General features: G+C 39.4%; 1 protein-coding gene across 11 annotated transcripts in view; it reads left to right on the plus strand.

Annotated features, from left to right (window-relative positions):
- RALB (RAS like proto-oncogene B) overlaps positions 1-25,635 on the plus strand; it is a 90,576-nt gene that overhangs the window by 42,949 nt on the left and 21,992 nt on the right. For 6 of the 11 annotated variants that reach the window (XM_036746520.1, XM_036746516.1, XM_036746514.1 and 3 more), the window contains one exon: positions 23,541-23,638. The gene's annotated coding sequence lies outside the window, so the exon portion shown is untranslated. Of the gene's footprint in view, positions 1-3,207; positions 3,487-3,612; positions 3,819-5,410; positions 5,429-20,566; positions 20,624-23,540; positions 23,639-25,635 lie in introns of those variants that run through there. The other 5 variants (XM_036746521.1, XM_036746522.1, XM_036746523.1 and 2 more) reach the window with 5 other exon arrangements.

Below are 25,635 nucleotides of genomic sequence, written 5' to 3' on the forward strand. Positions count from 1 at the left end.
CTAGCTGTTTCACAGGGTTGGTGAGGGAAGTGCTGAAGCTATCTTATACTACATAAGAGTGAGGTTTTGCTATTATAATAGATGTACTAATACATACATATAGCTATCCAGTTAATTATGGGTTCTTTATATTAATGAATGAGAATAGCACTTCAAATCCTCTAAAACCCTACAGAACACAAAAATAATCTATATTTGTTTTTTGGAATTTAGTCTTATATTAGTTTTGAATATGGACACAAATATAAAGAAACATGTACCTAACGCAAAGGTTGCAAAATAAGAGTTAGAAGTCGGTTTGTGACTACATATTGAAAGATCATATGTATCATATGGGGTGGGGACGATGGAAGATGAAAATAGAAGACAATGGGCGAACATGAAGCCTAAATGAAAAGAAGTGAATTAGAACAAGGCAAATGATCAGGACACTTGAGTGGAGGAAAAAACGAATCAAAAATATTAATGTTGGGATTAAAAATTGTTTCTCACTTCTCATTCTCCTTCTTCCCAACCTTAACAGATCTTTCCTTCCTTCCTTCCATCCTTCTCTCTCTCCCTTCTGCGTCCCTCCCTCCCACCCACTTTCCTTCTTCTCCTTCTCCTTCCTCTCCTTCCCAACCAAAACAAGTCTCTCTTTCCCTCCTTCTTCCCCTTCTCCCTTCTCTCTTTCTTTTCCTCCCTCATCCCTGTTCCCCTCCCTCCCATCCAAATACAAAGCACATACAAGGTAAATACAATGCAATCTGGGAGCGGGGACTAGAAACTGAGAGAATCAGAGGAGGTTTCACGTAGAGGGTAGCACTTGATGGGAGATAGGGATTTGAAAAGGAATAGATTAGGGGGCGTGCATTCCATGCTTGAGGTTCGAGGCATGGAAATAAGAAATAGATTATCCTGTTGGGGGAAGTTTGGCTGGAATATAGACTATGTAAAGAGAAATAATGTGTAGTATGTTTGTAAAGGTAGTCTGGGACCCAATTGTGAAGGCCTTTAAATGGCCAACAGAAGAATTCCTACTTTATCTTAGAAGAGATCTGTATTTTAGGGAAATCACTTTGACATCTGTGTGGAAGATGGACTGGAGAAGCCAGAGACTGTGGTCAGGGAGACCAATTAGGAGGTTTTTGCAACAGTCCAGGTAAGAGTTGGTGAAGGCTGAATCAGGATGGTGGCTGTGAATTAGGATAGGTGGAAGTTAGGTGGCACAGTGGATCAAGCCTAGAGTCAGGAAGATCTGAGTTCAAATCTAGTCTCAGACACAACTAGCTGTATGATCTTGGGCGAATCACTTAACCTCTGTTTGCCTCAATTTCCTCAACTGTAAAATGGGAATAATCATAGCACCTACCTTCCAAGGTTGTTGTGAGGATCAGAGAGAATATTTGTATATAGCACAGTGCCTGGCACATAGTAGGTGCTATATAAATGCTAGCAATTGTTTTTAGCTAAGAAGGGGACAAATGAAAGATAACATTGGTTATTGGCTATTGGCTATGAAGACCTGACAACTGATTAGATGTATAGGGTGTGAAGGAGAGTGAAGAGATGAGGATGACAGAGGCTTCAAACCTGTGTTATTGGCAGACTAGTGATACCCTTGACAGAAATAGGCAAGTTGGAAACAGGAGTGAGTTTTTGGGGAAAGACCATGGGTTTGTTTTAGACAGTTTGAGTGAGACACCCATCCAAAAGGCACTTATGATGTGGAGCTCAGGAGAGAATAGAGGTGGATGTTTAGATCTGAGAGGTATCTCCGTAGATATAATTGAACTCATAGGAGCTGGTGAAGTCATTAAGAAAGAAAATAGATACGTATAGAGTAGAGGGCCCAGGGGCAGAGTTAGAGTTCTAGGTGTAGTAGAAGAGACCTGGGCTCTAGACTTGACTCAGTCACTTACCCTAAGGGACTTATGGTATGGTGAGGCACTTTACCATCAATCTCAGGGCAGGGATTAGCCTTGCTTTGTTTTGCCTCTGGAGGGAAGAAGGCTTGATGGACTTTCAGAGAAGCAAATGTAGGCTTGATGCAAGGAAAAATTTCCTTTAATTAGAGCTAACCTTAAAGTGGAATGGGTTGCTTCGGGGAGTGGTGGGGTCTTGGCCCAATGCCTGCTATTGTATAGAGGGACCGTACCTTTTTCAGGTATGGCCTCTGAGGTAACTGCACTGAGTAAAACACTCCAATTAATTCCAAGACTAGAAGATCCTAGCGCCTGAGAGAGGTAATAGAATCAGGAAGACTGGGATTCAGACCCTGAACACATGCTGGCTTTGATAACCTAATTCCTAAGATAACTTCAGTGCCCGTCTCCCCTACGCCTCCCAGTCAATTCTGAAAGCTTATAAATTGTCTGTTACGGGGGTATTTAGATTGTCGTATGGATAGATTTTAGGGGATCCGTGAACTTGAATAGGAAAAAAAAACATCCTTATTTTCACTAACTTCTAACTGAAATTTCGCGTTTCCTCAAATCATTTATAAGCCTCACTCTGACAAAGGGGTTAAGAAGCCCCTGGTGGCGGGTGGCTACCTAAAGAGAAAGTGCTTTAACGGGGAGTTCCCTACCCCCGCGACATCCTTTTTTTTTTTTTAATCCCATTGCTTGGAACATGGAAGGCTCTTAAATTCTTGATTGATTGACTCGAAGCTCGGGGGTCCCTGCTTTATTGAGGGACCCTGCCGTACTGACTGAAAGCTGCGGGGCCCGAACGGACATCCGTGCTATTTTCCCTAGTATATAAGCACTGGATCCTTAACTTGGCAGTAACTTAGGTCCAACCCCGTCATTTTGCGGATGAGGACAAATGACGGGAGGATGGACTCGCTCCGACCCGGAGCGCTCGCTCCCGGCATCAGACACGCTTTCCCGCCCGGTTTAAATGCTTCTTTTACGTCCCGGTTCCGTGGGTTCCTCCTGTCATTTTCTCCTGACTCAGCAGATTCTTCCTTCAGGCCTAATCCCGGCTCAGGCCCTGCCCCGCCCCCGCCGCCTCCCCAGGCCCTCGCCCCCCGGGTCTCTCCGCAGTTTCAAGCCCCAGGGAGGCGGGGGGAGGGGGGGAGGAAGGCTGGCGAGCGCGCCAGCTCTACTCGGGCCGGCTTCCCCACAGGCCCCGCCTCCTCCCCATCCCTCGTGACTTCTAGGCACCACCCCGCCCCTCGCTCCCGATTGGCTGCTGGGCCCGAGGAGGTGGGAACGGAACCCCGCTCGGAGATGGGTAGGAGGGGAGCGCGCGTTCCCGAGACCCGCCGGGTTGCCTCGGCGACGGCGCGGGCGCGCCTCCGGGAGCGTGCCTGGGCGGCTCAATGACAATACTGAGGAGGCGGCTGCGGCGGCGGCGGCGGAGGGTGGCCCGGCTCCCGGCGGGGGAGGAGGAAGGAGAAATTTAAAAGCGTCCGGGAGTAAGGGAGGGGTGGGTCGGGGCTGAGAAGAAGGAGGAAAAGAAGAAAAGGAGGAGGAGGGGGCCGGACACTCGCAGGTCCAGGTAACGGCCGTGGCGGCGGGGGGGGGGGGCGCGAGGGGGGAGCGGGGTGCGGGGCGGGCCTGTGGGCTTCGGGCGTGGCCCCGCCCCTCCCTTTCCCTCTTCCTCTTCTCTCTCCCCCCTCTCACTGTGTGTGTGTGGGGGGGGGCGCCCCCGCTGCGGGGGGCGGGGGACTGGCTCTAAGGCCGCCCCCTCAAGCCCCCGCCCCGCCGTAGAGAGAAGAGCGGATGAGGGGAATGGGGGGTGTCACCTCCATTTCTCCCCTCCCCATCCTGTGAGGCTCCAGGCCCATTAGAGGCTCTTTTCTGTCTCCCAGAGTGAAACTTCAAAAACAGGTAGGCATTTTCAGTAGGACCGAATCTCCCGTGTCCTTCCCCTGCCCCCCCCCCCAAGCCTTGAGGCTGGGCGTCTCCCCCCAGCCCAGCTCCTTAGTCACCTGTACCTGGGCAGATGCAGGTTGGCCCAGTCAGTGAAGCCGTGTGGAAAAGGGAGTGTGTCGTTCCGCCCATGGACACAGGGTGCAGGCCCTCGGTCCCCCACTTCTCACCCCCTCCCTCCCTCTATAAAAACCATCCACCCATTGTATAATATGCATCTCTTACTGACCCCTTCCCCCCCCTTTCCTCTCCCCAGAAGTGGTAAGGCTTTAACTTCCTACCTCTCTTAAAGGAAGGCCTTCGCAGAGCGAGGTCCCCTTCCTCGTTCCCACAGCTGGTGTCACATTCAGAGTTGATCCGCTTTCCGAGTTGTGCAAAGTTCTCAGTGTGGAGCTGTGCAAGCGTGCATAGTGAAGCATCCTTGCTTTGGGTGATGGACCCGAGACAGACTGCCTCCTTCTGATCTGTGCCCTCTCCAGTTGGGATGCTCCTTACCTAGATTCCTAGGTGTGGCATTTTGTACTTTTAATTCATTAATCACATATTATCCAGCTAGACACCAAAATAGTTTCTTTTTGGCGAGCTTCACGTTCTGTGTTTGTGATGCAGGCAATAGCTGTGTTATTGCCAGTCCTCAAATGTTTCTAGGTAGAATGCCACATGCTTAAGTTTGATAAAATATTAAACAGATCGGTATCGAGATAATTGAGATCTTTCATTCCAGGTCAGTTGTAGGCAGTCTTTGGATAATATTGAAGTTGGAATTTATTGGAAAAAGTGAAAATTAAAAATTTATCAAGCAGGAATTTTGGGGAGAGGAAATTAGCAAGATTGTAAGAACTTTTGGCTGCCTGTTTAATGTTTAGGCTGATTGATGCCACTTAATGGGCTGTTAATCTGCTTGAGTTGATATTGTTTGGTTTGACCTCTGCAGTTTTACTGCGAAGAGCTTTCAACTCACTCTTTAAAGTCATTTATTTTTAGTGTAACTTTTGGGCCAGATAAGTATTACCTGACTGTTCAGAGGGGTAGTGTGCATGTTGGCCATTTTGGGATATCTGAGACTCTGGGCCATGCTGTCAAGATTTTTGTGTCAAGAAACCTGGTGAAAGAAATAAAGAACGGGTCAGCAGGAAGTAAAGGTTCCATGTGGAAAGATTGTGGATGGGAAGTAGAGGGTAGCAGTGGAAAAAACTTTTGGCTTTAGAAGAACTGAGTTTGAATCCAGGTTCCATCACTTACCCTTTGGGCAGGTCGTGTAACCTCTTGGGGACTTCAGTTCCTCCTCCAGTATATGGGGATGATCGTTGTACTCACTACTTCAAACGTGTTATAAAGAAATTTTGTAAATTTTAAAATCTAAATATGAGTTTGTGATGTTAAATTCTTTAGCTTGGCATTTAAAGTTCTTTGCACATTGACTCCATCCTACCTTCCCAGCCTTATTTTACCTCATTTTATTGTAATTGGTTAATCTCGTATTCCCTCTCTTGTTTCAGTGCTCCTGCTGGGAAAGCAGTTCTTCCTCCTAAGGATACTTTGACTCCTTAGCTTCTTACAAGGCTCAGGTACCACTTATGGAAATCTTTCCATAGTTGTTAGCCTTTGCCAATAGTCCCTAATACTCCTTTCTTCAAATTATCTTGTATTAATTTACCTGAGCACATGTATCTTTACCTCCTCCCTTCCGCCACCCCCAAGTGCAACAACTGGGTTTGGTTTGTTTCTGCTCTAGTATAGTCCCTTGCTCATGGTAGAATTGAGTTATCATCTGGGAGCATTCTGCTGGCTCTACCACCAGAATTGTGAATTTTCTTGTGGCTTTGGTTCTACATTTCAGAAGTATAGAAGTGTTGCATGTTCAAGAAACTTTGTGCCATGACTAGTGGTTATAAATTTGAAATTGGAGCAATCCTTTGCATTCTGTCACAAACCTTTATATAATAATAATAATAAGGAATTGAATTGACTTCATTGAGAAGCAGCTGTAGTCTCCTTGCATGGCTGGATTTTAAGTCTACTTAAGTTTTATGACAGAGAGACCACTTTCAAATTGGTTTCTGACTCCCCAGTATTGTGTGTATACGGTAGGGCAAGTGTTTGAATGAATATTTCTGGGGAAAATCCAACAATGCAGGGCCTGGCTGAGGTGGGGGTAAGAAAGAGGATTATCTATTACTAGTAACAAATGACTATGCTTTATATGTTTTATTTTACAAAATATTTAATCTACTTCATCTCTTTCTAATTGGGAAATACAGAAGCTAAGTAGGAGGGGAAAAGTTGGACCAAACTATCCAAGGTATGGCCAGTTATTCAGAGAACATGAAGTAACCTTTGTGGCTCAGTTTGTGAACCATTTGATGATGATGGTCACTCAGCCTGATTCCAAATAACTGTGTAGAGCTACCTGGCAAGTATATATGATCTCTGATCATAAATTTTGCTGGGATAGTAGATGCCAATTAATAAACTCCACAGTTATGGTATTTGGAACACATGTCTATGTTTATGCCTCCCTAGAAATACAGATCATAAGAATTGGTTGCTAGATGTGTTGGGTAGCTTGTGGAGTGAATATGTATTTGTATTAATAGATGGATGAGGAAACAGATTGGATGTGAGATAGTAAATGCCTAAGGAGGAAGATGTTTGGGTTCTTAGTATGAATACAGGATGATAGTCATTCCTTAACTGCAGATTGATCCCAACAGTTGCGTAGTGCCTAAATATTAAGTTTTCTTGAGTGATCTCCATCAAAGTTTAAAACTCTGGAAGCCTTTTTAGGTTTTCCTTTAAAAAAAAAACAGACAAACCAACAGAATGCAAAGGCACCGTTCACATTTGCTATTAAATTATTTTGTTTTTTTTTGTGAAACCTGCACAGAATTATAATTTGAGATTGCTATATATTCCTAGCCTATTAGATGAAAAAGTTGGCATTGATTTTGAAAAAGATAACTAATAAAATTATTGAAATTGAAATAATTGTAAACTTTTTCATCATAAATATCAAATCTTCAAATAAAAAATGGAAAATTAATGCCATTTTAAAGAAATCTGATATAAACCCTGTATATTAATGTTGTTGTTGTTGTTCAGCTGTGTCTCTTTGTGACCCTCTATGGAGTTTTCTTGGCAAAGATGCTGGAGTGGTTTGCCATTTCCTTCTCCAGTGGATTTAGACAGAGGTTAAATGACTTGCCCAGGGTCACATAGCTAATATGTGTGTATTACACACACACACACACACACACACACACACACACGAATAAAATGTAAATATGTGTATGTATAGACACATACAGTACATATACACATATATACATGTACACATACATCTTTGCATGTATACGTACATATATATGTGTATGTGTGTATATATGTACACATGTATATACCGTCAAGCATATTTAAATTATACCAGGACCAATCAACCAACAAGGATTTATTAACCCCTTACTATGTGCCAGGCATTGTACTAACATTAGAGATATAAAGAAAAAGCAAAAATAGTGCCTCCTCTCAAGGAACTTAAGTTCAAATGGAGGTGAAAACATGTGCACACGCATAAGTATACACACACATATGTATGTATAAACATACAAAGTGGATAAAAGGTAACTTTAGAGGGGAAGGCACAAGCAGTTAGGGTGATTGGGAAAGTACCTTTGCACAAGATGGCACTTGATCTGATCTGGAAGAGAGTCAAAGATAGGAGACTGGGGTATGAGAGGAGAGCAGTCTTGAGTATTCCAGGCATGGGGGACAGCTAGCGCAGAGGTTTAAAGGTGTAAAGGTAGGAGATGGAGTAGTGTATAACACGGGAAAGATAGGAACAGGCCAGGCTATGAAAAGCTTTAAATGCCAAACAGAAGAGTATACTTGCTCATAGAGGTAACCAGGAGCTAGGGGATTTTATTGAGTAGGGCAAATGACATGGTCTTCAGAAAATGAATTTGGCAGCTGTGTGGAGGACAGATTGGAGGAGGGAGAGATGAAGCAGGATAAGGAGGAAGATATGAGGGCACGAGCTAGGGTTGTGCCTGTGTTATTGGAGAGAAGAGGAGTTCTTCTTTTAGACTGATTAGTACATTATATACGGTTTTTAAAATTCAGTATTTTTATAATATATAGAGTAAAAGGACAGAGATGGAAGGAACTGTAGAAATCATTTAGCCCAACCCATCTCTCCTCTTAATAGCATCATAGATGGAGTTGGAAAGGAGCACATAGGCTATCTAGAGCAACCCCTCTTATTTTGTACATGCCTCTAGAGGTTGTTACTTGCTCAAGATCACATAGTGAGTAAGCATCATCTTTGAGACTTTCTGAATCCAGGGCCTCTGACTCATAGGCAGTGCTTTTTCCACTTCCCATAACCTTCTCTCCGCTGCCCTCAATTTAACTGAAGCCCAGAGACAGTGACTTGCACAAGGTCACACAGGTGTAAGCAGCACTGTTGAGATTCATATTCAGGTCCTATGATTCTAAATTCTCTTCTCTTCATCACATTTCCCCTTGTATCCTGAAGGGTGTATGTGGCTGTTGTTGCCTTACATTCTCAATGGCGTATTCGTTTTTGTTGTTGTTCAGTCATTTCAGTCGTGTCTGACTCTTCGTGACCCCATTTGGAGCTTTCTCAGTAAAGTAACTAGAGTGGTTTGTCATTTCCTTCTCTTGACTGTTTACAGAAGAGGAAACTGAGGCAAACAGGGATGAGTGACTTGCCCAGTGTCACACTGCTAATAAATGTCCGAGGCTGGATTTGAACTCGGGCCTTTCTGCTGCCAGGCCCAGGGCTTTATCCACTGCGCTACCTAGCTGCCCTCGGTGGAGTATAGTGTACGTCTAAAGAAGAATTCTTAAATGAGCGCTGCAAAGTTGAAGGACAATTTAGTCTTGCTCGGTCCCTGCAAGTGCCTTACACATAGTAGGTCCTTGATAAGCATCAGTTATTTTTTGGTTAGCCCAGACATTTTTGTACCTCTTCCCTCTTTCTTTTTGCCCTGACCTATGTATAGTTTCATTATTTGTAAGGTTATAGTAAGGAAGTAAAGCAGGGCTGGAGTTTTGACTCTGCTGGTTCTTTTTAATGTATGTACTTTGCAGCTTAGCATTTTTTATTTATGGATTCTAACACCAGATGCTAAGATGATTCAGTTAAATAGCCAGACTGCAGTAGCTTTGGAGGTTTAAAAATTGAGCTTAATTTCAATATTTATGGGATCTCTAGACTTGGATATTGAAGGTTTCCAACCCTCAAAACAAGTTGGTAAAAAGAGTAATAACAAAAGCATTTACTTGAAGGGTTTTTAATCGACCGTTAATCTTCAGTGTTATTTGAAAATTTGTAGTTGGCAAAGTGGCATACTTCACTCTTGGGGAACAAAAACTTCTTTTTGACCTTTTATCTTGTAACGGTAAATTCTTACCTCACTAGTCTTTCTCCTTTTTTCCTCCTAAAAGCTGTTGGAAAGTACAGTAATGCCTCAATTAGCACATCCTTTAAGAATGAAGATTCAACTCAATCATAAATTATGTGTTTGTGACTAGTGACAGGAAGACTTAAGACCACTGCTTCTTTCCCTTCCTCATCTGTGGAAGGTAAACCAGGCCCATTTTCAGACAAATTGGGAGTGCATTAAAATTTGCTTGGTCTTCCCTTTTTGGGCTCCATTTGGTCCTAACTCCTACTATTTCAGGAGCTCTGTGGGTCCACTTATTTTCTCATTATATTTTCCCCAAACTAGTTGCAGTGGTTCCTAAGTCAATTAAATCAAATTAACTGGGGTTATGGAAGGGGGAGGTAAGAGTAAAGGGGTTCAATTTAAAAATTTACTTCTCTTGCTTCTGTCATAGAACATTTTTCCTAACTACCTCTCTGCTGTGCCTGTACCTATCTGTGAGGCCACAAAAGAATTCAGAATTCTGGTGGTATACCCAATAGCATCTTCCTAGATATTTTTATATCATAATAAACAAACAACTCACATTTATAGCAGATGCCTTTACAGTTTTTAAAGTGCTTTTACTCATACGAACTACTCATGGTAGTTCGTATAAGTGTTATTATTCTTGTTGTACAAGGTATGAAAAAATCAGATATCAGTAATTTGTTGCTGATCAATTATGCTTTTCGTGGAGATTAGGATTTTCAGTGTCTTACCTCAACCAACATTTGTGTTTTACGTTTTTTATTGTGGAATTTCGTTAAAGGATTTTTATGCGTCAGTATGCAGGTGGTGGATTTGGGGGATGGGATAAGGGGGATTACTGCTAATTTTGGTCCTGAAGGTAAACTTTTCTTAGTCCTTTGAAGTTCTTCTTCCTATCTCAGGTTCCTCTTGTTCCTAGTAGGATATGTTGGTGGTTGGTATGTTTTTTTTTTCTTTTGGGGAAGGGGGACAGAGTGGAGAAAACCTATCTTTTAGTCATTGACTTTTTTTATGTAAATGTGTAGATGTTTCTAAAGTTCCTAAATCAACTTCTAAACTGTCATTCTTCCTATGAAAATCCTTTCATATTCCATAGGAGAAACTTTCTTTCCAAAATCATTTTGTTAAATATGAAGGTAAAAGCATACATATCTGATCCTGAAAGTGTGCAAGTATTTTTGCGAAGCACCAAACGGGGGAGGGGTAATTCACATTTTGAAAGGCATTGATAATTAGTGATTTCCTGGATTGAAGAGCAGCTAGGCAGTTGCTTGGTGCAGTAAATAGATCTCTGAGCCTGGAATCAGGAAGACCAGAATTCAGATGTTAGCCATTGACGTTTATCAGCTGTGTAATCCTGGGCAAGTCATTTAATTTCTGTTTTCCTCATTTACCTCATCTGTAAAGGATAATAATAGCACTTACCTCCCTGGGTTGTTGTGATGATCACATGAGGTATTTCTAAAACACTTAGCACTGTGCCTGGCACATAGTAGGTGCTACATAAATGCTTATTCTGTTTCCCTTCCCTTATCTGTCTAAGTTGTACTTGACTGGGGCAGTTTATCTCACACTGCTGTATTCACAGGAGAAGCTCAGAAGAAAGTAGTTTGAGAAATGCTATTTCTATGGGAAATAGAAATATATTATTTTCAGGCATTTGCTTGAGCAGAAAGGAATGGTGAAGCCCAAGGTGCTGGCTTGCCTAATTTCGTAAAAACAGGAATTTTAGACTCAGTTACAAAGGATCTATAAACTGTTGGCCAGTATACTTAATTTTAATTACTGGCAAAATTCTTGAACGTATAATTAAAGGGTTGGTTAGCGAGCATCTAGAAAAGAAAACAATGGTTGCAAAAAGTCAGCATGGCTTTGTCAAGAATAGATCATAGATGTGGAGCTTGAAAGTACCTCTGAGGCCTTTTCATCCAGCCTCCTTATGTGCCAGATGAAACTGAGGACAGTAGGAGTGAAATGGCTGGCCAAAGGTTGAAAAGGAAGAAAGTGGTAGAATCAGGATTGGAACCCAGGCCTTTTGATTTCACCCCAGGGCCACTTTCACTGGATGGTCATACTGGACTAATCTTATTTCCCTTTTTAACAGTTACTTACTGGTAGATCAGGGGAATTCCGTAGAAGGCAGTTAGGCATCACAGTGGGTAGAATGCTGGCCTTGGCATGGGGAAGATGTTGCCTCTGTGACCATGGGCAAGTCACTTAGCTTCTCTCAGCTTCAGTTTTCTCTTCTGTAATATGAGATTAATAATAACACCTACCTCTCAGGGTTATGGTGAGAATAAAATAAGATGTGAAGATTGTGAAGCGCTTTGAAGACCTTAAAGCATTATATACATTTTAGCTCTTACTAGCTACTGTTACATAGTTTACCTAGATTTTAGCAGAACATCGGACAAACTCTTGTGTACTTTTTCTGTGGTAAAGATTGTAAGGAACACTGGCTCTGGATTCAAAGGCCCTAGGTTCAAACTCCAGCTTTGTCACTTAACCTTCCTGGGTCTCAGTTTCTTCATCTCTAAAATGAGGGAGTTGGACTAAATGGCCTCTGAGGGCCCTTCCAGCTTTAAATTTATGATTCTATGATTCTTTGAGGGCTGGAAAACAGTTAGCTGGCTTCTGAACTGGTAGAATGACTGGACTCAGAGTAGTCGGTAATGGTTCCATGTCAGTTTGGAAGGGGTCTTAGGGAGTGCCCCAGGGATCCTTGTTTGACCTATCTGCTGTCTAATATTTTTATCAGTGACCTGGAAAAAGTATAGATGATATATTTATCAAATTTATAGATGGCACAGAGCTTAGTAAGATGCTCAGCTCCTTGAATGGCAGAATCCCAGAGTGTTTCTAAAAGCTATGATGTACTTGTACTGAATCTAATAAAATGAAATTTAATAGGAATGAGTATAAAATCATATACTTTGGTTAAATCAGCTTCTCAAACACATAGTAAGGAAGCATAGATAGGTGTCAGTTGGCAACCCAAGAAAGCTAATTCATTCTTGGACTGTAGTGAGAGAGGCATAGTGTTCTAGACTAAAGAGGTGATATAGTCACCTCCTACATGATATCTTCTCTAATAACATGTAAACTATTCGAGACACAGAGCAGGTGCTTAATAAATACTTATTTGATATAGCTCTGTACTTAGTCCTATTTACTTCACATCTGGAATATTTTATTCAATTTTGGGTGCTACATTTCAGGAAGGACATTAGTAAGGTGGAGAATGTCCAGAGAAGGGCAGCCACAATAGTCAAGAACTATAATTAGACTGTATGAGAATTGGTGGAAAGAACTGGGGATATTTAGTGTGTTAAAGAGAAAACTTAGCAGGGGCATGGTAGTCACTTTTAAGGATTTAGAAGGCAAGCCTGTGGTGAAGGGATTGATCTTGTTCTGCTTGGAATTAGAGGGCAGACCTACAAGCATTGGGTGGATGATGCAGTAGAAGCAACTCCTTCAAGAGGTAATTGTTCTCCCTTATTAGGAGTTTTCAAGTAAATGCCAGTGGCCATTTGTTGGTTTCTTGTTTAGGTACAGGTTGAGCTAGATGTCCTCTGACAGCACAGCCTAGCCTATTTTGAAAGATTCTGTGTTCACGAAGAACTGGAAGGACTTTATTGATCACCTAGAATTAGAAGAATTAGAGATTATAATTTTTAGCCTTCATTTTACAGGTGAAGAAATTAATGAATAAATGATTAACCTCAGATTGTAAGTACTGCACCAGGTATTTTAATGAAGGTCACTGAGTGAATTCAGATTTTCTATTTGGCAGATAGTGGTAGCCTACTTGAAGGAGATGTAGAGAGGAAACATTTTTAAAAAATTTTTTGTCAGTGTTTTCTTTTTTTAATCAGTTTACGGGAGGGGCTGAAATGTAAGTGGGGAAAAATACTTGAATAAGTAAAATGACTGGTTTTATTTAGTTCCCATTGTGAATACCATTGCAGGTTTGCTATGCTTCTGATTAAGAAAATGCCTTACAAGTAATTAGATTATAAAGTGATTATTTTAATTTGGGAAGGCAACATTAAAACTCACATGTCACTTGATTCCCAACATGATATATCCTAGTATTATTTTAGTGTACTTATTAATATATTTGCAAAATCTCTTTGACTTATTGCCAATTTAGGTAAAGTCCTAAGAGCATAGTTTATTTTGCTTTTTAATAAAGCAAAGACCCTGTGATCTCCTGCGAGAACTTAGGCTGATGAGGCATTGACTATAGGACAGGTTTTATTTAACCTGATCAAAAAAACCCCAAAATGTAAAGTGGATCATTCTTGAATTCCTAGACTGTCAGGAAAACTCTCTTTCCCTTTCCAAAGTTAGTGATATAGTCTTTTGCGGCTCAGGGTCACCAGAAGAGCCCATCTTCTCCTTTCTCTCCTCCCCCTACCTGGACTCACAGACCAGCAATAGATTTGGGTTGTTCTTCAGTGAATAGGAATCTTGCAGAAATTGCAAGTGATGCAGTGGTCTTTTGAGTAACATCAAGAACAAAGTTCTAACCTATTCTGTCTCTCTTCATCATTCTATCTGGCATTGACAGAGCATGTAAGGACCATGTGAAGTTGCCAGCCTTTTTCCAGTTTTCGCACTCAAGTATAACAGTGCAAAGAATACTTAATTTGGAGTCAGAGAATCTCAATTTGAATCCAGGCTGTTCTTCTGTGAGCTAGGGACAATTCAGTTAGACCTTATGGACCACAATTTCCTTATCTGTGAAAATGAGAGGGTTGGAATAGATAAACTCTTAAATTACCTTTCATTTCTAAATCCTATAATCTATTAGCTGTGTGGTCATAGGTGAGTTGCTTAACCTTCCTGAGGTTCAAATTCCCCTTCTATAAAAATGGAAATAATATTTTGTGGGGTTGTCTTGAGGAAAGCTTTGTAAAATGTAAAGCAGTATGCCAGGGTGAATTATTTTATTTAGAAGGTAAATTTCACCAAAGATGAATTTACGCAGCTCTTAGTGAATTTGCCCTAGGTTTTTAGGAATTAGCACCAGATCTTCAAGTTGGGTATAGACATGCCAGGAGGCATATAAAATATTCTATTGGTGTGCAAGAAGAAAAATTAGAACTTCTATTTATATTTATTTTACTGTTTATTTAAAAAATAAGAAATTGAGTTTGACTAGTATTTAATCTGCATATCAAAATTTAGACCAGAGTGAGTCAGGTAGTTTGTTGTCATGTACGGTTTTCAGGGTGTCCTGAAGAAAGGCAGAGAGTTCCACAGTGTGGAAGGGTTGAGTCATTTACTTGCTTTCAGTATATTGTGCATATTACAGTTTACATGTGTTTGGCTAAGTGGTTTCTTGGCTTATATGATATAATTTTAGTTAAATTAACTTTGAACAAAATATACAATGGCTAAAAAGTTTCTGGCAAAAGAAACTGAATGGATTATGATACTAATACTGTGAAAGAAGGTGAACAAGTGGCACAGCTGACACTTTTTGTTAGCCATATTACAAGTACATTTGACAATTGGAAATTATTAGGATTATTTGAAATATTGCTTCATAGCCACTATTACTAATGATGTACCTCACCTTAAATGTATATACATCGTGCCTTGAGATATTAGCTAGTGATAGAATGAAGCCACCAGGATTAGCAAGACATTTAAAAACTAAGTTTTTGTTGCCAAAAATGTGTGTCATCTGTGAAAACTTTCATATCCTCACACTTAACTTGGAAACAAAATTTTTTAACCTGTTTAAAATTAACCTCCCAAAAGAAGAGTTTCATTGGGTTAATTAACTTGTTTAAAATATAAAAATATGATGCTGATTAACTTCCAAAAACAACTGATTGGCATCTGGCAAAAAGAAAATCAACTAGCCAAATCTCAACAAAAACTTCTGCATAATTGGTGGATGGCATTGAGAAATGAGAATCATGATTTAATAAGCACACTGATGTACTTCTTCCATTTTAATGTACATATTTTTGTGTAGTGTCTTTTTCAGCTGTTATAGATAAAGCATTTATGGCTTTATCTGCTTACTGTGTGCTAGGTACTGTTCTAATAATAAGTCCATGGGTACAAATGCAATTTAACAAGACAATGCCTGCCTCAAGGAGCTTATATTCCAGCGGAAGAAGAAAACACATGGAAAGTTGGCGGGGCTTGGAGATTGAGGGTAGGAATTGACCTTTTTGGGGCATGGTGAGGGAAGTGGTATAGAGATCTGGGTCAGACAAGATAAGGCAAAAGCTGACTTCCTACCTCATCTCGTTCAACTGGAACTTCCTTTTCCAAGATTATCAAGGAGCTCTTACTGTGAAACCTGAGAGCCCTTTCTTACTCCTTATCCTTTTTGACTTCTCTGTATCATTTGACGTTGTTGAACATTTCTTCATAGACACTGACTCCTCCCTGGGTATTCATGACACAGGTCCTTATCTTCTTTTTATGTGTCTCTGTCGACCTGTCTACTCCCTTGACCTCCCATCATCTCAATGCAAATCAATCCGGATCTATAGATCAGCCCTCATATTTCTCTTGAGCTCTAGTTCATCACCAATGGCTTGTTGGACATTTCCACCGGGATATCCTTTCTGTATGTCAACTTGTTCATAGCAGAATGGCAGGATGGAGTATCTCCCCCTGCCTTTCTTTTTGTTGAAATCCATCATCCTTTCAGTTATCCTGTTTTGCAACCTCAGTTACCTTTAACTTTACCTTCTTCCTTAATCTTGAAGTCTTAGCAGTTCTACTTCCACATCTCTTGTATCTTTCCCCATCTCTCTTCTCATACTACCAGCACCCTCGTTTAGGTCCTTATCACCTTTCACCACTAACCCCATAAATGTTTTCCTTGCCTAAGGTTTCTCTTTCCTCAGTACAAGCCAACGAGGTGACTCCACCAAAGCACAATCTGACCATATCACTTTTCTGCTCTAGAAGCTCCAGTGGCTCCCTATTGCCTCTAGGATAAAATGAAAATTCCTTAGCTTTTAAAACACTTTATATTCTGACTCGAACCTATACCTGTAGGTTTATTGTATGTTACTCTCCTTCATGCATTCTAGCCAAATGTGCTAATAGATAACATTATTTCTCTGCATTGGCTGTCCCCCATGTATGGAATGCATTCCCTTCTTATTTCTGCTGTGTAAAATTATTCTCAGATTTCTTCAACCCCTAACTTAAGTACTGCCTCCTATAAGAAGTCTATTCTAATTTGCCTCCCTGCCCTGAGTTACTAATGTTCTCTCATTTCTTTGAAATAACTTCATATTTTATATTTATTAGTATACATTTTGTATTTATTTTTCTGTGCATAAGTTGTATGTGCCCCCCCCCCCTCCCCAATAGAATGTAAATTCCTTGAGGACAGAGACATTTGGCTTTTGTTTTGTATCTCGATGGCCTAACACAATACTTGGTACAAAGTATAGATGCCATATAAATGCTTGTTGAATGTACTAGTAAAGGTGGCATTTTCTCTGCTAAATCAAATCCTTTTCTATAATTAGGAAATAAACAATGGGATCTTGTGTTCTCTGTATCTTTCAAGTCAGTTCTATCATTATGAAGATGTAGTTTGCTGTATCATTGTAAAAGCCTAAATGTTCACTTCTCAAAACCATAGCAGGGATACAAATAGAGATATTCTTAAAGGTTTTGTGAAAAGAGGCTAAGTAGGCACTTCATGAAATGAGGTGGAAGGGGTTAGCACAGGCTTGTGTGCCATTTTGTATTTTTGTTTTATGGGTTGCCATGACCACCAAGTAGCTAGCCTTTTAGGGTTGATCCTTCCCATTCTTAGCTAGGCAAGTCCTTGGAAAATAGAGTCTACTGTAGGGACTGTACTTGAAGCCTTTAAAGTATGATAGACTGCCAGATTTCTTGCATTTTGTTCACATGACACAGTGAAGCATTGGAATAAGACTTTGTGGAAATTACATTTTGAATTGAGTTGGAAGTCTAAAGTATTTTAAGAAATCTGAAATATAAAAATATAAAATATTGAATGGGTCACCAGATGATGAATATTTTGGCCATAGCAACTCATGAAACATCCATTTTCAATCAGAAACATTTCTGTCTTTCTGGTCACCCAGGTTTGCAACTTGAGAGTAATCCTTAACTCCCCATTTTCTCTCACCCTCTCCCCTCATCTGCCATATCTATCTAATCACTTAGTCTCCTAATCTTGCTTTGTCACCTCCATAGCATCTCTGACATCCATCCCATAGTCTGTACTCTGCTCACCCTGGTTCAGGTCCTTATCACTTTTTACCTAGACTACGGTAGTAGCTTCTAAAATTGGCCTTTCTGCCTCAAGCCCCTCTCCTCTCCAGTTCATCTTCCTCTGGGCAACCAAGGTGATATGTTTCTAAAGTGCAGGTCTGACTGTGTCAGTATGCTGCTTAGTAAATTCCAGTGGTTCTCCTTTGGTTTTTAGGATCAAATACAGGCTCCTATGTTTGGCATTTAAAGCCCTTTACAACTTGGCTCTAACTTGACTTGGCCAGGCCAATTACACATTACGCCTTTTCAAAATGGCACAGTCCGGCCAGACTGGCTTTCTTCTTCACATGAGACACTCCTTTCATCTCAGTGTCTTTCTACAAACTTTCACTGAGGTTTGGAATGTACTCTCTTCTTACTTCTACCTTCAAGAATCCCTAGTCTCCTTCCGAGCTTAGGTCAGACCACTTTTACATGAGGCCTTTCCTATTTCTCCCTCCTCCCGCCTTCCATTACCTTATATATCTTTTTAATATACTTGCATGTGTGTGTACTTTTTAATCTTCACTAAAAGCATGTAAACTTCTTGGCGGCAGGGACTATTTAATATTTGTCTTAGTATCCCTCGGGTCTAGCAGAATTCAAGAAGTAGGCACTTAATAAGGGCTTGTTGATTGATCTGTTTCCTAAGGATTAGACGAATTGTGCTCTCTCAATACAAGGACTATAGACCACGTGATGAAATCACACGTGTTAAGGAATATTGTTTAGAGAGGAATGTTTGTGCTGAGCAGTTTTACTGCTTAGTTTAGACAGCAATAAGGACAACCTGATAGAGGACTTTAAAAAGGAACCTTGACAGAAAAGTGTAAAGCTTTTATGGACATCGGTGCCAAAATTTGAATTAGTGATAGCCAGTAGCCAAGCTCTTGTTAACTTGGGGCTAAGGATATCAGAACTTAAGGTTAAACTTTTTTAGTTCCTGACTGTTACGTTTGAGATGAGGTTATGGATGAATGCACAATTCTTGGATTTCACATTGCAAACTAGGTTACGTAACTTGCTTGACCAAGAAATATTCTAGTTTGAGTCAAGTCTTTTTTGCTTAGTTTGCAGTTGGATATTTCCATGATCTTAATCGTACAACTAAAATTTATATGAAAATCTTAAAAATATTTTAGTTACAAAGTAGCCTTTGGAAAAATTCACCAGGCTGAAGTCTTTGTATTTCCCTAACAAAGAATTGTTAGCTTTGCTAGGTAAATTGGCTCCTGCAGTTGTCCAATTCTTGATTATTTTAAAAAGGATCTGAAGGTCTGAAGAATCTCTATATGAGGGAGAAAAAAATTAAGTATATCTTGTGAATCAGAGCCAAGTAAATCTTTTTGTGGGTCCTCTTAGTTCTATTCCTCATGTTTATTTTTTTTAATTTCTTTGTTACGATTTTGACGATAATCAACAAACATGAACATTTTTTCACGTATACAAAGAATAAAAAAGGATTGTAAATTAAATCATCAACTTCCCTTAAGTATTTTTAAAAGTGCATATTAAATTTAACATAGCATTGATAAAATTGTCCTATTTGTGTCCCCTCCTTCATGTTTTATTTTGTGTGTTGTTAAAGTGATGCTCCTTCTTTCCTTCCTTCCTTTCTTCCTTCCTCCCTCCTTCCCTCCCTCCCTCCTTCCCTCACATTTGCCTTCCAATAGAAACCTTCTCTTGTAACAAATAAGTATAATCCAAAGGAATTCATGCATTGGGTCTATCTGAAAATGTATATCGCATTCTGGACCTCTAGTCCGTCTTCTCTCTGACAAGAGGTGGAAGGCTTTGCTTTGATCAGAATTCTGAAGGTTTTCAGACTTGTTTTCCTTTATATTATTTTGGTTATTGTGGAATTGCTCTCCTGGCTCAGCTCATTTCATTCTGCACTAGTTCATACAAGACTTCTTAAGTGTGGTAGGAAAGTGTCTGCTAGGTAGGCTAGGCTAGTTTGTCCTTTAAAGGTATGGAAAGCTGTACTCAAGACTTCATTGGCTCAGTAGACTAAGGCTTCTGGCCATTGACGTAGCTTTCTGGTGGCCAAATATAAAATCGAGGCCACAGAGATAAAGGATAAAGTTGCTCTTCCCTCAGACTATTAGCTGACCTCCATGGCCAACACAAATGCAAGAAAATTGTACCCAGCCAGATCCTTGCTGAATATTCTTTACTTGCTGTGGTTGAGTAAATCTTTCTTTTGCTGTTAGTTTATGAGTGTTTTATTCCATTACAGTTCTGAACCTGAAGTAGCAGACTGGCCTGAGTCAGGCCTGGCATACAGCACCATTTATTACAGTGATAATATTTCATTAATCCATATGTCACAGTTTGTTCAATCATTCCTCACTTGATAGAAGGAGGAAAGAAAAGAAGGAAACAAACATTTGTTAAGTGCCAAGTACTGTGCTAAGTGCTAAGCACTTTTACAAATATTATCTCTTTTGACCCTCATAACAATGGTGCAAGGTAGGTGTATATTCCCATTTTAAAACTGAGGAAAACGAGGCACTTAAATTTTAAATGACTTGCCTAGGGTCACCAGGGCCCAGAGTGCTGAGCTAATAAGTATCTAAGGCTTAATTTGAACTCAGGTCTTCCAGACTTCAGGCCCAGAACACTGCGCCACCAAGTTGATGAGCACCCATTTTATTTCCAGTTCTTTGCTACAACAAAAAGAGCTGTTGTAAAGGTTTTTGTATACAAAGGTTCTTTTCCTATATCTTTGAGCTCCTTGGTGTATATACTTAGTGTAAGAGTATAGCTGGGTCTTAGGGTGTATATACAGTTTGGTGATTTGGTAATCCACATTGTTTTCTAGAATGGTTGAACCAATTCATAGTTCTGCCAACTGCATGTTAGTGTACACAGCCCCTCCAACCATCCTAATTTTCCTCTTTTGTCAAATTTGCTGGTATCATTGGTATGAGGTAGAATCTCATAATTGTTTTAAATTTGTCGTCTTCATTGAATCATGCTCCTATACTCCAGCCTCCCCCTTCGATGTGGCACACTACATCTGTCTCTGGATCCCTGGGCTTCTGATCGGTGAGTGTTTACCAGATGCAGCCTAGATCCAGACCCTTCACTTACTCCTCACCTGCCTTCACTGTTTGTGTTCCTCAGTGCTACAAAACACCCTTCCCTGTCTGTGTTGAGTGTCTTTATGAGAATGTAAGCTGCTTGAGGACAGGAGCTGTCCAGTTTGTTTGTACTTACTATTTCCAGTGCTTAGCACAGTGCCTGGCACATTAAGAGATGCTTTACCATTGGTAGTGATTTGGAACATTATTTTATATGGTTGTTAGTAACTTGTGTTTCTTCACTTGAGAACCACCTGTTCATATCCTTTGATTACCTATCCATTAAGTAAAGACTAGGTAGATTATTAGAAATGAAATATTTTTAATTATTAAAAACATTGGGGTTCTCAATATTCAACACTCAAGTAAAAAAATTCTTAGTAGTATGTGTGCTCTTAAGATAGCTGTAGAAGTAGCATTGGGTAATGGATAGAAGAGCCAGCTCCTTTGGGCAGGGCAAATTACTAAGCTCAATCCTCCTGCATCTCTCCCTCCCACTTCTTTATCTATTTCCCTGCAATGCCCTCCCACCCCCACCCCACACCCCTTTCCCAGATAGCTCTTTAAGAATAGTGGAAACAGCACTTGCTTTGGAGTCAGGTCCTGAGTTCAAATCCTGATCTTTGTCACTGTGGACAAGTCACTTAGCACCTCTGGGCTGCAGAGAGCATATGTAAAAATCAGTGAGGAAGATGGACTGGCTATCCTTTAAGATCCCTTGAATCTCTAAATCTATCATTCTTTCAAGTAAGTCTGATAGTTTAAGTAGTTGCCTGTCTTTATTGGTAGAGGGAATTTGCTTACAGGAATTCCTTTCCTTTCACTACTAGAAGCATAGGTTCAGACCAGACATGCCCCTCCCCCACCCCAAATCACAATAGCTATTTTGAGATACTTCCAGATTTGAGCTGTCAGATCTCCTTTTCTAAGATTTATGTTGCTAAGACCAGGATGTATATTATAAATAGCAACTCTATAATCCCTTTTATAATGAAAAAAATCTGGATAAGGGGATGAAGGAATAAGCAATGTGCCTACTATGTGTTATTCACTGTGCTAAGCACTTTATAAATATTAACCCATTTGAACCTCAGAACAACCTCAGAAGAAGGTGCTGTTATTATTCTCATATTACAGTTGAGGAAACTGAGGCAAACATAGGTTAGGTAACTTGATCAGGGTCACACAGCTAGTAAGTGTCTGAGGCCAGATATGGATTCACATCTTCCTGACTCTAGGATCAATGCTTTATCCACTGTGTCACCTAGCTACAAGCAAGCAGGCAAGTTTGCTAAGAGATGTGAACTTCAGAATTAGTCCCAGTTATAATTTGTCATAATTGTTGGGGGGAGAGTGGAGGCATGGGATGAATTTTATTTTTATCTTTAAAAATAGTTTAAGCCTGACCTTTGTATCTTTTTTTCATAGGCGTATCTTTTTAATCTTAACTTTATTTTAGTTTTCTTTTGAACTTATGTCAGTATTGCTAGCTCTTGCTTTTTTCGCATCACATTTCTTTTTCCTCTTCATACACTTTACTGTTTTGTCTTACTCAAGCATCAGCCCATCTGTTTCTAGGGATCACAGTACAGTAGGACTAATTAGCTTTTTCTGTATCCGGAATTCCTTTGGCAGTCTGGTGAAGTCTATGGACCCCTCCCCAGGATACTGTTTTTAAGTGCCTAAAGTAAACCTCATAGGATTACAAAGGAAATTAAGTATGTTGAATTACTCTTGTCAAAATTTTTTTAAAAAATCAACTACAATGATGGATCCCTGGTTAAGAACCCCTGCAACAGAGTATGAGAAGTCCTCAAACCGACTTTAATTTAGCAAGTACTACATTTGTGCTTTAATCTGTTAAAATGTGGAATTTATATGTTTATTTAGCTTTTTCCCCTCCTTTTGCCTGAAATTAAATGGTTTTAGACTTGAAATGAACATTTTCGAAGCCATAAAACATCAAATGGGACATGTTGGTGAAAATTTTACATGATGAATTTTTATATAATGGATAATACATTTTTTACAGATTTCTTTAAACACTAAAAATCTACTTCTCCCATATACAACTATTCACAAAGCTTCAAAATAATTTTCTAACCTATTTTGCTCACTATGTGACTAAAAATCATAGCTTTAGGAAAGCTTATATGTTGACTTAGGAATAGAGAAAATGACACTTTTACAAATATTTAGCTTGTTCTTATCTCTTGAGTACATATGCTGTCATATTATATATTCATTTAAGTGTCAGAGCAAAACCTTTGGTAGGTAGTTGAAATAACTGCTGACAGTTTCCTAACAGGCAGCAAATTATACTATAGTCTTACTTCCCAAGTATTTTGAATGATTTGAACATTTACTTAGCTTTTGCAATTCACCTCCCCTACCCCCCCCCACTCAACCAATTAAGTCTAAAGAAACCTTAAGGTGATAAACTCCCCACAGTTTCTTAGCTAGTGGAAGAATTAGCCAAGGTTAACCATTAGAATCGCAATTTCTTAGAACAAAGATGAGTAAGCAAGCAGAAGCTTATTAGCAGAAACTTTTAAGAAGCCAATTAAATCTTAGAAAAAGCCTGAGAAAACCTAGGAACAAAACCTTAAAAATGTGGAAGGATTTATTTAATTTTACATATGATGACATGTAAGATTTAAAAGCCATATACTAGAATTCCAGAAAATGTGAAGCTTTTTAGGACCATATATTTTAGCCAGAGTTGGGGTGGAGGTAGGTAGTAGAGGAGAACCTGGTAGAGCTGTTTTGTTGGAATAATGATTGAATTGTCCTAGTTTAAAGATATTGGAGTTTTTGAGTCAATAACTAAAGAAATAACCATCAAATATTGTGTTAAATAATTCCCTTAATTAAATTTTCAGGTCTTATCAAGAGAAGAAGGTACAGTTTGTGCTATTTTCTCAAGTAAAGAATGAGGACTAATCTTTCCTGAAGAAACTGAAGTAACATTTCAACTACTGTAAGTGTATATAAGTCAGTTTTTGTTAGTAGCAGGGATTTAATACATTATTTATTTTAATTCCTCTTCCTTACTGTTTTGAGACAAATTAATCCAGATTTAATGAAATCACAGCAAATGTATTGGGAAAAAATAACCTTCCTCCCCAAAATGTCATAAATACATTTAAGTAAAATTAATATTAAAGTATTGACAACCTTCTGGCTAAAATATAAACAATCAAGAGTTCCCTTTTATTTTCCCATTGCCTCTGGTCTGAGCTTTAACTTTCTTTTGTATATAAAAATTGAAATAATTGGCCCCTCAGTCATCTCTTGAGGTATAGAAAAATTACATTAATCTTACACTGTTTTTAATGATAAAATAAAATTTGATTAAAAAATTTGATTTAAAAAATTAAATGAAGTTATTTTTATGTATGTTTATTTTTCTGAACCTTAACTTTAGAAGATATTTTCATTTAAAAAATAATTGACTAAAGAAATAAGGTCTTTGTTTGAGACTTAGCTGCTTAGTCATTTGTGTCTTTATATTTGTTCATTTCAGGGTAACTTTAGTAGGGATAAACTGATTTCAGTCAGATTTGAAGTACTACTAAAGGGTATGGATAAACCTCTGTTTTGATATGATATTTCCCTCTGTCTTCTTATAAGAAAATAGTGACTGTTAAAGGTTTTTTTTCAAGTAAGATATTTTCGATATTTTAATGGATTTATTACGTGAGTAGAGGACAGAGAGAGATAATTGCATTGAGTGGAGTTTCCATTTCATAAAACCATAATCTGTAGCTTCTTTTCTTTCTGAGGCCTTTTATTTTCTTTTGAGGGGCAAAGGCAGGGCAATTGGGATTAAGTGACTTGCCCAAGGTCACACAGCTAGTAAGTGTGTCAAGTGTCTGAGGCTGGATTTGAACTCAGGTTTTCCTGACTCCAGGACCAGTGCTCTACTCTCTGCGCCACCTGGCTGCTCCTGAGGCCTTTTTTTTTTTACTTCAAGTATCATGGGGTAAAAAACACTAATATTTAATAGAAGAAAATAGAGCCTTTTGAGGTTTAACAGTTCCAGAAACTCTCGTAGTTCTGACAATAGTAACATATTTTTTCAAATTTTCAGTACTCTAATCTTTTGTTTAAAGATGACTTTTACCCACCTCTTTGTATGTTTTGTCTATAAGCCTTACATTCTTTGCCTTTTGGAATATTGTATTCCAAGTTCTGTGCTCGTTTATAGTGGTGGCTGCTAAATCATGTATGATTCTGACTGTGTGGCTCCTTGGTACCTGAATTCTTTCTTTCTGGCTGCTTGCAGTTAAGTACTTTTTCTAGTTCCTTGCTATGACAGAAAGTACTTCTTTAAATATTTTGGTGGATATGATGACTTTCTCCTGACCTCTTTGAAGTATAAGCCTAATAGTGAATTTCTATGTCAAGGGGCATAGATATTTTCTTTCTTTTTTTTTCTTTTTTTTTGCAGGGGGGAAGGCAGGGCAATTGGGGTTAAGTGACTTGCCCAAGGTCACACAGCTAGTAAATGTGTCAAATGTCTGAGGTCAGATTTGAACTCAGGTGCTCCTGACTCCAGGACTGGTGCTCTACTCACTGCACCCACCTAGCTTCCCCGGGCATAGATATTTTAATCACTTTATTTACATAATTCCAAATTGTTCAACAAAATGAAACTTCAGATTCACAGCTGCTCTAACAGTGCACTAGCTATCAATCACAACCCTTCCAATGACTTTGCGTCTTTTGTCATCCTTACCAATTTTCTGGGTATGAAGTGAAACTATAAGTGTTGTTTTGCTTTTCATTTATCTTATTATTAGTGATTTGCCACATTTTCATGTAGTTTTTAGCAGTTTGAAGTTCTTCTTTTGATAACTCTTTGTTCATATCCTTTGACCCTATTAATTGTCCATATATATATATATAGGATACCAAATTCTCATCTGATAAACTTGAACAAAGATTTTTTTCTCCATAAAATGACTTATCTTC

Source organism: Trichosurus vulpecula, chromosome 2 (genome assembly GCF_011100635.1).
Source record: "Trichosurus vulpecula isolate mTriVul1 chromosome 2, mTriVul1.pri, whole genome shotgun sequence".
Lineage (NCBI taxonomy): Eukaryota > Metazoa > Chordata > Mammalia > Diprotodontia > Phalangeridae > Trichosurus > Trichosurus vulpecula.